This window comes from Psammomys obesus, unplaced genomic scaffold (assembly GCF_907164565.1).
Source record: "Psammomys obesus unplaced genomic scaffold, mPsaObe1.curated_primary_1811, whole genome shotgun sequence".
Classification (NCBI taxonomy): Eukaryota; Metazoa; Chordata; class Mammalia; order Rodentia; family Muridae; genus Psammomys; species Psammomys obesus.
Window position 1 is genome coordinate 131954 of NW_026590699.1, and position 15699 is coordinate 147652.

A 15699-nucleotide genomic window follows, 5' to 3' on the forward strand; every position below is an offset into this window, starting at 1 on the left:
AAAACAAAATAAAAAATTAATCCTGACAGTCCCTAGGTCCCTGTGTTGTAAGATGCCAAGGAACATGGCCGGTGCATACGAATAAGCCCTGGGTCAGTCCTGCTGTTTCAGTTCCTGTCTGTGTCTCCAATACAGTAACTGACAGAACATTCAAATAGAGGAACCACTGTTGGGCTTGTAGTTTCAGAGGCGTCACACACTTTGAGGCTGCAAGGGCATGTCAGAGAAAGTAGAGAAAGGGGGGTACTCAGCTGGCTGTCCTTTTCTTCCCTTCTATACATGGGCACCCAGATCATGAAATGATGCCACACACAGACAGGGTGGATCATGTGGCATCTCTTTGTCCTCTCTGAAAACACCCAGAGTGCACCATCAGAGCCCTTAGCGCTTCTCAGGGAAGTCAAGGTGACAATGAAAACAAACCGTCACCTGCTCAGCAGTAACAAACCCAGGTGTCTCCAGACAAAGCCAGTGTCTTTTCAGGGCACACATCCACAGTTCCGGGGTGCTGCAGCTTCTGATAGGGGAGTCATTCAGCCTCACCAGTCATTTCCTTGGATGGGGAAGATGAGAAGCAATAAGAGGAAACTCTGAGTCTCTTTGGGTGCAGAACTGTGAAGTGACTCATCAGCTTTGAGAGCTAAGCAGATGATAAAGCAGACCACTTCACACTGCTCTCCAGGGTCTGAGTGTGGTGTGTGTGAGAGAGAGAGAGAGAGAGAGAGAGAGAGAGAGAAAGAGAGGCAATGTGTGTGTGCATGTGTGACAGAATGTATGTGGGAACGCCATTTGAATACCAAGCCATCACCCTGGGAGATGGGGTAACAGAAACACTGATTTAGGGAATTTGGCTGAATTGCATTTGGTTGTGATGGAATATTGTCCAATTTACCTACTCTCTCTGAGCCTCAGTTTCCCTCTTCCAAGTTAGGGAAAGCAATGCTCTCCTTGGATAACTAAGAACAACTATAAATGTATTAGCCAGCCATGAAGGAGAAATGAGTGACCTTGGGGTACGAGAACTGGGGATAAACAACAACCTAGGTTCCTCGGTTCTAAATTTGAGAGGTGCGGTGCTCTGGGACAGGTCATACAGGAGATGTGTTCTGCAGCACAGTGTGGCTAGAGCCGACAGCACACTAACTACACAAAGTAGCGGTGTTTGCTGCAGCATTTCCATACAGGCAAGTGATATCTTGTGGCTGTACTCAAAGCGCCATTGCTCTTCCTCATCCTCCCTCACTTTTTCCACTCCTACATCCTCTTACCCAAATGCCCCCTCATCCACATATAAGAGACAACATAATGCTTAACCTGGGTAAGACTGGCTTTTCTCCTTTGACACGACAGTCTCTGGCTTCCTTCACCCTGGGTTAGATTCCATCACTTCAAAAACTGTATTTCTATAAAGTTGGGTGATTTTCTAATTTATAGTTCCAAGAATAAGTTGAAATTGTGTAGCTAAGTCTGGATACGGACTGGGCCATAAATATATAACATGATAATATATAGATGAGAGATTTCTAACACATACAAGTTGACTCACATGACTGAGAAGTACTAGGAGTATTTACATAGTCCATCAGACTTCAGGAAAAATCACAGATAAAATACTCTGGACAGTGAAAACAGCCCTGCCCTTAAAATATGTATAAAATATTTCCACAAACGCAAATAGTGAATCATTACATGGTTCAATAATTTCGATGAGGTAAAATAAATAAATAAATAAATAGATAGATAAATAAATAAATAAATAAAACACTAACATTGAGTTCTTTCCTATTCCATTTGTTTCTTTAATGTATAAGATAACTGAAAAGTAACAAGAATAATTTATTCTTGCTTTTTCAAACTAGAGTGCATTATTGCAGTGGAATTAATGTACCATTTTCATTCATGGACTTTGATCAAATTCATCCTTCTAGTACCCCATCCCTACTCACCTTTCCCACAGAACATTTCTCATCCCCTTTCTTCTTCAGGCAATAATTTATAGCCTGAGTTCCTCGGAGGAGAGACACCCATAATGCCTGGCTCTGAGTCTGTCTCATTCCTCTGCTGTGATACTCGTCACTCTATCCTTTCTTCTTCAGCTGAGGCTTTCTCATTGTTGCAGAAGAGAAGTCCATGTACACACATCTGTTTAATACACTCGTCTGTTTTAGGGCATCTCGGTTGGTCCCATTCCTTGGCTACTGAGAATAGAGACTGGAGCAGCATGGATCTGTGGGTACAACTGCGGTGAGCTGACTTACATGCTACAGATGCTCCTGCAGGGCTGATGTTCAGATCACGAGCTAGTTCCAGTATTAGTTTCACAAGGAACCTCCATACTGAGTGCCATAGTGGCTGCACTACTTTGCATTCCCTATGGAAGTGTACGCTGCTGTGTGTGTGTGTCCTTGCCAGCATTTCTCATTACCCTAGCAGATAAAGAGACTTCATGGCTTTTCGTGTATTTGTTTGTCCTTTTCCATTTGAAAAGAATCCGTTTAATTCATTGTCCGTTTACTTGCAGGCTGGTTTTCTCTTTTGGCATTTAACTTTTGGTGTCGAATTTGTTGTTACATTTTCTGGATATTACTCCCCTGCCAGATGAACAGTTGACAATGAGTTTCTCTGATTTGACAGCTGTCTCTTGATTCTGTTGATTTCCCTGTTGTGTCAAAGCCTTGCAATTGCACAAAATCCCACTTTTCAATCATTACCATTATTTCCAGAGCTGCAAGAGCCTGTGTTGGCTGCTTTTGTGTCACTGTGACCAAATTTATGTCATGAACTGTGAAAGGAAGAAACACCCATTATGAGTGAGAGGTCAGAGCACCCAGCCCATGGTTGGTAGGCCCCACTCCCTTCTGAAGAACACGGAGGTGGGGGCATGTGGTGAAGATGCTCCTTTACCTCATGGCAGGGAGGAGCCAAGAGACACAGAGGAGGTGCTGAAGAGATAGATGCCACCCACCCCTGTGACCTATTGCCCCCAGACACTTCTTATCTCCTAAAGTTTCCAGAACTTCCCAAAGTCCAGACAGAAAGCAGAAACCAGATCTTCCAAATGTGAGCCCATTATGTTGGGGGACATTTAATATCCAAACTATTTCCAAGTCCTAATCAGAATCCTCTGTATTTTACATCTTGCAATGATTTCCTTATGTTTCTCTAGTTGCTTCAAAGTTCTAAGTCTTGTGAAAAGGTCTTTAGCACAACTTAGGTTTGTTTTTAAATAATAAACCTATCAAATAGGTTTATCTGAGAGATAACAAGCAAAATGCAGCCCTTTATATACAAGGACTCAGTTTCCTCAGCTTCCATCACTAAGTGATTGTGTTTTTGTTCAGTGTACATAAGATTTGATCACTGAGACAAAACACCTGTTATACATAACCCATGGGAGGACAGGTTGATGTGAGCTCATACTTTCAGAGGCATCTGACTGTTGAGGAGGGAGGAAACTGGCAAAGCAGTGAAGTTCACAGCACCATGGCCAGTAAGCAGCCAATGTCAGCCCTTTGGGCTTTCTCGTTCTTCCCCTGTTGTTCCACCTTGGACCCGGTCTATGGGATGTTTCTGTCCAGAGCACATTTTCTGCGTTAGGTAAGCCTCTCAGGAAATGCGCCCACAAACACCCCAGAGGTTTATTGCTACCATGCTGGCTGCTTCTCGATATAATCAAATTTACAATAAAAATGAAACACAGGACCTTTGACAAGAATCTATCGGTAGCTGTGTGGGCTTTTTCAAGGCCTTCTGCTATATTCTATTCATATTTTTGTCTCTGTGCTGATGTTATACTACTGCTATAGACAATAGTATAGCTTTGGGGAATAAATTTGAAGCCAGATATCATGGTCCCTGCAACACTCTTCTTTCTGCTCAGAAATACTTTGGCTGTTTTGGAATCCTTTGTGTTGTCTGTGTTGTCATATGAATTTAAGTATTTTTTTATTCATATGAAAAAATTCATTTGGTGGGGATGGCTGTGACCCTTTAGATCTTTTTTGTGCCATGGCAAGGTAACTTTCATAAGTCAGCTGACCCACACTCATGGAAGTCTTTCTATCTTCTACTGTCTTTTTCATTTTCTTTCTTCAGTGCTTTAGACCTCTCATGGAAGTGGTCTTTAACATCTTTGATTATATATACAAGTCTATACATATTCTAAAGACTATTGTTAGTGGGATTCATTTCCTGATTTCATTCTCAACAAGTTCTTTATTGATACATAAGAAAGTAAAACAAATCAGTTGATTATATATCATGCTATTTCGCTGAATATATGTATTATATGCAAGTGTCTTTCAATTCTTTCAAGCATAAAATCATATCATCTGTAAAGAGGGCTCATTTCTATGTTTTGTATGTCTTTCCCCTATTTATTTTTCCCTTATGGCTGTAGCTATAAACCCAAGCACTATATTGAATAAGAGTGATGAGAATGAATACAATTGTCTCCTGATTAATTTTAAAGGAATTACTTTCAATGTTTCTCCATTAAGTATAATGTTGGCCATTGGCTTATCACACATAAACTTTATTATAATGACACAACCCTTCCTTCTACTCCTAGTCATTCAGGGCTTTTATCATAAATGTATGGTAAATTTTACCAAAGTCATTTCCTGCATCTACTGACGTGGTCGTGTCATTTTTCTTTTGGTTGTATCATGTGTTGTGTTGTGTTTCTTATTCTGTAAGACTGAACCCGACTCCTGTGTCCTAGAATGCAGCCAACTTTATAAGCATGGATGAACTTTTCAATGTGTTGTTTAGTTTGGAAATGGAAACATATGTTCACCATGGAACACTTGTATGTAACTTTCGTCTCTTGCTGTTCTGCCCTGTGCTGGTTTGAATGAAATCCCCCCTCCCTTGGGCATGTGAGTCCTTGGTCCCCAATGGGTAACCATTGGGGAAGGTTTAGGAGGTGTGACCTTGCTGGAGGAAGTGCATCACTAGGGGCAAGCTTTGAAGTTTCAAAGCCTTCCCCTATCCCAGTTCACTCTTCCTGCTTCCTCTTGTGGCTTGAGGTGTTGGCTCTCATTTGCTTCTTTCACTACATCTGCCTGCTTCCATGCTTTCTGCCCTTAGGGTGATGGATTCTCATCTGCCTGGAAGTATAAGCCAAAATTAAACACCTCTTTCTAGAAGCTGCCTAGGTTCTTCTGGTTTTTTCATCACAGCAATAGAAATGAAACATACACTCTTATTCAGTTTTAAATCTAGATAAAAATTACTTTGGAAGTATTCTTTTCCTTACTATTTTCTAGAATAATCTGAGAATTACTGATATTTGTGATTTAAGTACCTCATAGAATAACGTGATGACACTCCAATATTGAATTTCTCTTCATTGAAATTCTACTACTGGTTCGATATTATTGATTATTGTATTATAAAACTATTCAGGCTGCTTATATCCTTTCAATTCAGTTTTGACTTCTCAAATGTGTTTAGGAATTTATCCAGTTCTCCTAGATTTTATAATTCATGACAATTTAATTATTCAAGTATTCTATAACAACCTTCTTGGGGTATCTTTGATAACATCCCCTCTTTGATCTCTAATTTTAATTTTATTGCATTCCCATTATTCTTTGTTTTAATTAATGTGGCTAAGGATTTGTCTATTGTGTTTCTCTTTCCAAAGATTCAATTCTTTGTTTCATTGATCATTCACATTGTTTCCTTGGTTTAAATTTCATTAATATCACCTGTTGCTGATATTAATTTGCTACCTTGCCTATATTAGGGCCTCCTCTGCTTACTCAGAACCAAAAAAGAAAAGAGATAAATAAAATTTTACATATAACATATATATCTCTGAAGGGCTATGTAGATACCCATGGATTCTATATACTTCTACATTTTTAGATTAGCTTCCTAGTTAAAGATAATCATTTGAAATCATTCCACCATGAAGATGGAGGTGTACTAAGAATTTTGTACTAAGAATTTCTTCTCTGCACTGAGAATCTTCCATGTCAGGAAATAAAAGCTTGAGGGGGACTTCTGCAGAGTCTGGTTGACTATAAACCTATCTGATATCAACATTTCTTTGACACTATTGCAAGTTACAACAATCGTGGACAATATGAGTAAGAATTAGGTTGATTTAGAAATAGGATCTGAGCTAGAGATCAAACAATGATGAGGCCTCTGTTATCTACTGGGTGACTTTGGTCCAAGATGCTTCTGAAAATGATGGATGAGGTTTAGGAAGCAGATTTGCTTCCCTTCCCTTTCTGTCTCACAGCATCACAGTCCACTTAGATTTCTATGATGACAGAGAGGGTCTATAGATGCCTGTCTGATGCAGAATTCACAAGAAAAATATAGCTATTGAGCCCTGGTAATGTGCCTAGTGAAATTTCAATTTCTTTAAATGAGAATTGTTGAATTAAGTTGGTGGCTTCCATGTTGGACTCAGTAATTTCACAGAGAACAAACTTAAATGAACAAAGACTCTTTTGTTGTTGGCTGGTGATACACACACACATATATGTATGTATTGGCCAATCAAGTCATATTAGTGTCCAATCTAAATACCTCATTTAATGTCAATTAATTGTAAATGCTCTGTCTCAAAAAACTATCGCAATCCAGGATAGTAGGGGATTGGGGCTTCTGAGCAGGAATTAATTGTCAGAGAACTTGAGTCATTTCTGTAAGTTACCATAGGAGGTGCATAATATTATGGTTTGATAGTTATCAGGAGTATCACAGGGTAATTGTGATATGTCCTGTATAATGCTGAAGACTAATCTGGGATACATTCCATGTATTCTGTGATACCCCACAAAAGATAGAATAAATACCAATTCCAGAAACATATGAAACTTTTACAAGGTAACCATAATATCAATATAACATTAATAATCAAACGTTTCAATGGAAATGGTGGAGGAAGTCTGGAAACTTGGACTTCCAGTAGTAAGAAGGACCAATCTTACTAAAAATGAGAAATTTCAGGATATGTTCATGGTGCAGCTATGCCTGTAGCTTTAAGCAATACAGTATATTGCATCTGGAGACAAGAGTAAGATTGGGTAATAAGTGTACTGGGAAAGAAACTTGAGTCTCAACATTGAAAATAAAAGCTGCACTCACAACCCTCCTGCTCATCTTTGGCAAGTGACCTGTATGTTGCTGTGATTTCATACCTGCCCCAAGGAATCAGCTCCATGACAACTGCTTGGAAGACAAAATTGTCACATGAAATTACTCAGATTATCTATCTTGCATCCACCAAATGTTCTGAAGTATTTGGCATTATAACCAAGAACCTAAATTGTATCTGCTTTCTCCTTGCAGTTGTTGGCGATATACTACGTCATAAACTCAAATCTGAATACCACCGATGCATCGAACAAGGAGGATATTGTCAGTTTCCCAAGTGTCCTCATTATAGTGTATATCTGGGCAGCTGTGTGCCAGTTAGGCCCCACTGCTGCAAGATAAAAGACTGATTGGAAGAAAGAACATGGAAGTCAAGGAACAAATGCATAAATGATGTTTTAATAAAAGAAACCTTTTTTAAGCCTATCTACTTTAGATCAAATTGAAACTTGTGTTTCAGGTTAGAAGAGGTTAAGAAAACACAAGGTTTGGGAAGAGACTTGGACCAGGAGATGGGACATTCCAGAAATCCTGTCTAGTCCTGAGTAATGATTTTGCAATGTCACTCTATTTGATTTTATTGTCAAACCACATGTGAGCAGTGCAGAGGAGCCATATAAGACTGGACCATGAACAGCTCTGAAGCCTTCTGAGGCCTGATCTAACAGAGGATGACACTTTCATAGACTTAGCCATTAATGAGGTTTCCTCTCCAAATACAGGGCTAATGTCTTTTCTTACAGGGATTAGTACAAATGTTATAGGAGTATCCAACCACCTTTTTATTGGATTCAAAGCCTGCTCCATGATATGGAATCCATATTTGATAGTAATGATGAGGCCAAGAACATGAGACTAGATAGATCATGTGGCCTAGGGGGAAACCTACTACAATTATTCTTATAATAAAATGACTCCTAAGGACATATTGCTATTCCCAGAGATCAATGCATCACTCAAGCCTCATCAGCAAAGCTTCTTCTTGCAGTAGATAGTAACTAACACAGAGAACACAGTAAATTTGTAGCTCCCCTTCTTCTGGTTTGAATCCCTGGCCTTCTGGCCACCTGCTCCTCCCCAGTGTGTCCTTAGGTGATATGCCTTGCCTCCTGTTTCTGGACCAGTGAGGATAAATCCGTGGTTCATCTTCATGTCAAAATACCTGACTGATATAAAAGAATAGAGAAAAAAAACATGAATCTCATCCAAAACATACTTTCCCATACATCCAGAGTTGTTCCAGAACAAATACTTGGCATTGTAATGGACAAATTTACAGCCAATACGAAGCAATATACAAGCTTAATAACATTTGACAGGCACAAATCCTGCTAGACTTAAGATGTGCTTATACACTGAATCTTAAAATGACTATCTTTAGCAGCGTGACCTCTCCCCTGTCTAAAAATTCCCAGCTGGCTTGCTGTCAAACAAGGAACTATCTTTCAACTGAACACCTTGGAATGACAACCTCCTTCTCTAATCTACAGCTTCTTTTTTTTCTAATAATGTTGATGTTCACAGATTTGGAGACACATTCTGTGCTCCAACAAGCCAGTTTAGGACACTTACCCTGTGTGAGAAAATTGCAACAGTATAATTGATAGTGAAAATCAGAGAAAACGAATGTATTTGATGTGGCTATATTAGGAAGGACAAGTATCTCCAGTAATTCCCACCACACTCTGGTCTATCTTTGATACTCTATTATGAGGACAAGTTTTAAACAGAAAGGGAGAGGCATTTTTGTATAAGTACTCAAACTAAGATCACTGACACATCTCAAGATCATCCAGCAAGATCTTTCTCCAGTAGGTAAGTACCTTCTCTGCCACATCTCAAGATCATCCAGCAAGATCTTTCTCCAATAGGAAAGTACCTTCTCTGGCTGCCTTCAGGGCTTTAAGCTTTTCTTCTTCTAGAAGGTGATTCCCAGGGGGATTTTAATTTATTTGTGACAACTGTCTCAATAGTCTGATAGCCCAAGATTGGGGCACAGACTGATTTTTTTGGAATACATTCAGTCCTGCCAGGCAGGCCTGTTACATAAGCAGACAATTAAAAATGGCAAGATATTGAAGACCAAATGCACAGGAAGAACACAGCCACGTAAGTTAAATACAAATGAGCTATGAAATATTATATTCATGGTATAATAGCATTCTATGTGAAAAGATGCAACAGAAAGAAGATAGCAATAACAGAAAAGTCAATCTTAAAATCATCATTGAAATATGAATGTTGGTGCCAAACAGCCAAAAGTGGGACAAAAAGAAAAAAATATATAAAAAGTAGGGAGATGATGCACTCGAGGTGTTCTCTTGTTAAAAGAATTTCAGAGAAGAAAACAGAAAAATGGGGATGTAAAATATCCAAGAAATGTATTAGAAAATTTCCCTAGTTCTTTGTATATTTGAGATATTCGCCCTCTCTCTGATGTACAGTTGATAAAGGTCTTTTCCCAATCTTTAGCTTGCCATTTTATTCTATTGACAGTGTCTTTTGACTTACAGAGTTTCTCAGATTCCTGAGGTCCCATTTATTGTTGACCTCAGAGCCTGTGCTGTTGGTGTTCTGTTCAAGACAGTTTCATATGCCACTGAGTTCTAGACTTTTCCCCACTTTGTCTTCTAATAGATTTAGAGTCTCTGATTTTTTTTATCAAGGATCAACTTGAACTTGAGTTTTGTGAAGGGTGATAAATTGGGGTGCACTTTTTCTACATGCAGGTATCCAGTTAGACCACCATTTGTTGAAGATGCTTTCTTTTACCCATTATAGAGTTTGGGCTTCTTTGTCAAAAATCAAGTGCCTGTAGGAATGTGGGTTTATTTCTGGGTCTTCAATTTGGTTCCATTGATCAATCTGTCTGTAAAGAACTGTGTTAGAATTTTTATGGGAATTGCAGCAGATCGAGACAGTTGTTGGAACTTGCAAACAAACATGGAGAGGAACTCCAGAGGTCCTGTGGAAGTGTTGGGAGAAAGATGGAAGGACCTGGAGGAGATAGGAAACTCACAAGAGGACCAACAGAGACAACTGCCCCAGTCCAATGGGGGTTTACAGAGACTGAGACATTAACTAAGGAGTATGCATGGTCTGGACCTAGGCCACCTGCATATATGTGGCCCATGGGTAGTTTGGTCTTCATATGGGGAGCCTGTCGAGCAGAGGAGTGGGAGGGGAGTCCTTTCTCTAACATGTTCTATATTGCCTGCATTTGGATCATTCCTCCTGACAGCGCTGCCTTGTCTGGCCTCATAGGATGAGGATATTCTCAGTCCTGGTGTGACTTGATGTGTTGGGAAGGGTTGATACAGAAGGAGGAGTCTCCTCTTTTCTGGGGGGAAAGGGAGAGAAGAAGGGGAAGGAGAAGAAGGGGAGGTTGGCAAGAGAGGAGGGACAGGTACCCTTGGGATGTAAACTAAATAAACTGAAAAAACAAAAACTCTCTAAGTTAAAGTCACAATGAATCTATTGAGTAATAAATAGACATTGGAGTGAAAAAGACTAATTTGTCAGTCTCATCTTGAAGAGCTTCCCTTGGAAGCTCAACTGTTCTCTTTTCAGAGACATATCTCCATCCAAATTTACTTTATTTGTGGCTCAGCCTCAACATCTGTCCTCATAGTCTTACCTTCTCTGTCTCTCAGCATCATAAGGTCCCCAAGGAAATTTCATTTCCATGGATATTTCATATAAAAACCAAACATCACCCCTGTGTTCTAAATGTCATTAGTTGGTATATCAAATCATTTTTCCTTGAAACCCCAGCATCTGACCTGTGCTAAGTCATGTTTGGCCTTCATGGCCTGAAGGTCCTTGTCAATTCTTTCCTGGGCATGTTTTCTTTCTAAAGTGAAGAGGAGAGTCAACCCTGACACATGCCATGCTACCTTTTCTTCCTTTGTGCCTCCATTATGACACTTTGGCCAGCATGTCCTACTTCAGATCTGCCTATGTGAAGGACAGTTGTCCTACTGAGCCAACATTTAGCTATTTCATTTGGGGACAGAGGAGAAAGAGAGTCAGGAGAAAGGACAGTTTGTCACTCATGAATGGCTATAAACAGTCTCTGGCACATTCACAACTGAACAAATAGGACAACAGATCATTCACTCGAAATTATTGGTATGGAGTTCATGACAACTTGAAGATCTCTAGCAATAATATGTAAAACAGCCAACTCAGTTTCCCAGGAGCTGGTATGGCAAAACATGAATCTTGGAACTCAGCAGAGTGTGAGCTGTTTGTGAGGGATGATGGAAAACCTACCGGATTTCTGATTCTCAGGGTCTGTCTTCAAATTAAGGAAAAAGGAAGCATTCCACTGAAGATTAAGAGAGAATATGAACCTGTTAATAATCATCCAGCCAAGGAAAATAAAGAACAGTGTAAAAAGGTAAAGCACAGGATAGATCATTCAATCAACTGTCTTCTACTGAAGTCTGAGCAACTGTAACTCACAAGATCCCACTGCAATTCAGAACATGACATGTGATGTATATGACACTGAGTTCATAGCCATTATGTTTTTGTTTTAATCTCTGACTGTGCCGGCTACTTATTAATGTACAATCATTTTTAAATGAGCTTCATTACATTTCATTCAAGCCTACCATGTTTTATGACCAAGTCCACCACACATCACCCTCCCTTGTTATTACAAGACCCGGTTGGACCCATTTCTCATCCCCAAAACTGTTCCATTTACTTTCATTTCATATTGTCATATGTGAGTTACATATACATATACATATACATATACATATATATATAATATATCCATATATGTATAATTTTGATTCCATAATTGAGATGAAATATGGGGGGTTTATGAGTCTTTATGAGTCTTCCTGATTTGTCTTGACATGGTAATAGCTAGCTGTGTCTATTTTCTTGCAAATGCTGTAATGTCATTCTGTTTTTCTGTTATTGTTTCAGCTCTTGAGATAGTTTCATGCATCTCAGAATTGTCTCCAATTCCCTGTGTAGCCAAGACGACTTTGAACTTTGAATCTTCCTGACTTGGTCTCCCTAAGGCTTGATTAGAGGCATATGCCCTCATGCCTGGCTTATGTTGTGCTTGGGGTGGAAGCCTCAGCTTTGTGCATAGTATATAAGCACTCTATCAATGGAACTACATCATTTCTCTTAATGGATAAATGAAAAATTAGTATGTATGCATAGATACTGCTCTTTTTAGAAACCAGTATGATTTCTAACTATGTCCTAAATATTTGTCATTATGCCCACAGGTATACCTCCTGGGTCTATGACCATTCCAGTTACAGGCAGTTAGCTAGGTTAGCAGTACCAGGAATGAATTCTCCCTTATTGAGCATGTCTGAAGTCCAATTCAACAACCATTGATTACCTCCAAAAGCAATACTATTGCACCATTGAGGGTGTCTTGCTGGTCCATTCATTGTTGTGGTTTATAGGCTTCAGAGCTGGGTAAGCCTGCCAATTGTTCCTCTTCCTTAGAAGAATGCATTGCACCTTCCAATATTATGTGAGCTGTTTCTTGGAAAGGAGGCTTCAGGTCATTTCCAGCTCAATTTCTCCCTAAGCCCAAAGTATGTGGTACCTGGGCTTAGGGCCATAGGTTGATTAACCTTAAAAGTTTATCTTCCTGTAGGACTGCATAAAGCATCTGGGTAACAATTCATCGTTCTTATGCTAATGCCCTGATTTCTGGATCAACTTTTTTTTTCTCGCAACCATGCATGCACAGCGTGACTTCGTATCACAAACCAGGTCCTGTAGTGTTACTTTTCCTGGGAAGATGTGAACAAGTGTTGGTTCACTTCAAATAGGCCATGGGCAGCTAAGAAACAAGTCAACACACAACTCCAAGTGGGCGAGCCAGTAAGTTAATTTGGCTTTGTCATAGAAGTGTGTAATTGAGGGATTTCTTACAGGCGCACGGGTGACCCAAAACCAGTTGTGTCGCTGCATAGCTTTTCTGTTGCTGGGATGAAACACCTTGGCCAAAGCAACTTAGAGAAGACAGAGCTTATTTTAGCTTACAGTCCCATAATAAAAAGAGCCCATCAGCGCAGGGAAGCATGGCCACAAGCAGCTGGTAGGGTGGCAGGAGCAGAAAGCTGAGCTGTAGTGTCCTTTACACTACTAGAAAGCAGAGAGCAAACTGGAAGTGGCGGGGAGGTATAAGTCTCTTAAAGCCCATCCCCAGTGATGCAGTTCCTTCAGCAAGGCCACACCTCCCAAACCTCCTCAAGCCGCATCAGCAGCTGAAAACCAAGTGTTCAAATACCAGAGCCCATGAGGGACATTTCTCATCCCAACCACAAGAGTCACCTGCTAGTCCAACCCCATCTTCTGTGACAGCTCCAAGCAAGCTTCTTCATAGTCTTTCTTTCAACTGCATGTCTACATTCTATGTAGGCTAGCCTGTCCCCAACGATGACCTGCAGCCGCAGCACACAAGGAGTAGTTGCTGAAATCCTGAGAGTCCTGCCATGCTATCTCTCTCCTTCTACCAGCACGTGTAACAGCCCATTGCAGTTACCATATCGCTAGCTGTCAATGTATCGTTTTATCACAGGTTGGCACAGCAATTTTTGCTCCATGGTGGCAGCGGATCAGGTCATTCGCAGAGGAAATTGCTTTGCCCCAACATCATCACACAAGCATACTTGCATTTCAGGTCTACATCACCATGAGCCTATTTACACCCAGGTGTGTGAGAGTAGGTCATCACCATATTTCTCCTACAGCTCTCTGAGATTTGCTTAAGACTCTTCTCTCCTGAATCTGTAGCAGTATCACCTTGCAACCCCCTTAGTTATAAACATGAATGAAAGTCAATAACGATTAAAAACAAAAGGTGTTGTCCCCAGGATCAAGTCACAGGAAAACATTAACTAGTTCACATATTTCAGTGTTTGGACAAGGTAATTTGAATTACAGATATTTTCTCCATTGATAATTTAAAAAATAATCTGGCTCTGGCCACACTAGCCTCGATCTCAGTAGGAGATCTACTGAGAACACTGGGACTCCTCCTTCACTGACTATCTTGAACCCTCAGGTTCTTCTCAGGGCTGACAAATAGGTATGATGATAGCAATGGTGAATGTCAGACTGATGATCTCATGGGTCAGTTAATAGCACATGGCTATTTTATTTTATGGAAAATAAAAAGTCCATAGCACATGGCTAAACAGTGGCTCAGGACCCAAAGACAACAACCGGCCCTCTGGGTTTTCAGTAGTATGTGACATCTTTAATTTTGCATCTAGTCAGCCTAGTGGGCTCAAAAGTCATTAAAGATAGTGCCCAACCTTGTTGTCATATTAGGGTATCATTTCCTGCTTCCTTAGACACTAATTTTAAGGAAAGGAAAGTATCATGAATTTTACTCCTTGGAAATTGAAATACTATATAAACATCAGAAGAACATATCACAATTGCCTTCTTTAACATTTAACATTAGCAATGGAGGAAGGCATAGTTTTCAAGGCTTACTGAGTGAAGGTTATTACTTCCTGATAAAATACAGGTATTTTACATGTTTGTTTTTTAAACTTTCTTCAATCCTACTTAATCAGATAGATAGATAGACAGACAGAGAGAAAGAAAAACAGACAGACATATCGATAGCTCATAGATATACACAGATGATAGATAGATAGATAGATAGATAGATAGATAGATAGATAGATAGATGATAGATAGATAGATAGATAGATAGATAGATAGATAGATAGATAGATGATAGATAGATAGATCATAAAGCCACATAGATTTATTATTGTTCTCCCGCTTAAATGGGCCCATAGATCACCTGGAAAGAAAATCATCCTTCAGGAAACTGTTAGTTCCAGAAACCTGAAAAAAAAATAAAAATATGTTAAGAAAATGGGAGGAAGAGCTATCTCCTTAAAGAGATATGCACTTACATACCCCTGAAGCCACGCCCTCAGTTCAGTCACTTGTCCTATCTGCTATGCCTGTCCACATTCTGAAATCTAAAAGTATAATTTTTCCATACCACTCCTGGTCATAAACCCAAAGGATGCTCCACCCTACCACAAGGACACTCATTCAACTATGTTCATAGCAGCTTTATTCATAATAGCCAGAAACTGGAAACAACCTAGATATCCTTCAATCAAAGAATGAATAAAGAAAGTGTACTACATTTGCACAATGAAACTACTCAGCTGTTTGAAAAATAAATTTGCTGGCATGAAATTTGCTGGCAAATGGATAATGGATGGAACTAGAAGAAATCATCCTGAATGACAAATGTGGTATTTACCCACTTTTAAGTGGATATTAGCTGTGAAGTAAAGGATAATTATGCTACAATCTATGGACCCAGAAAGGCTAAGGAACAAGGAAGTCTCAGTGGGAACACATGGATCACAGTGGGAAAGGGTTATGGAAGAGATTACCCAGGTGGACTGAGTACACAGGTGGGTGGAGGTGTGGGGGGGGTGGAACAGGAGAAAACAGGTGGATGGGGATGGAGGGAGAGAGTACTGGGAGAGACAACTAGAACAGGGGGTAGCTTTGTGGGGGTTAGGTAGAACCCTAGGGAAAACCCCT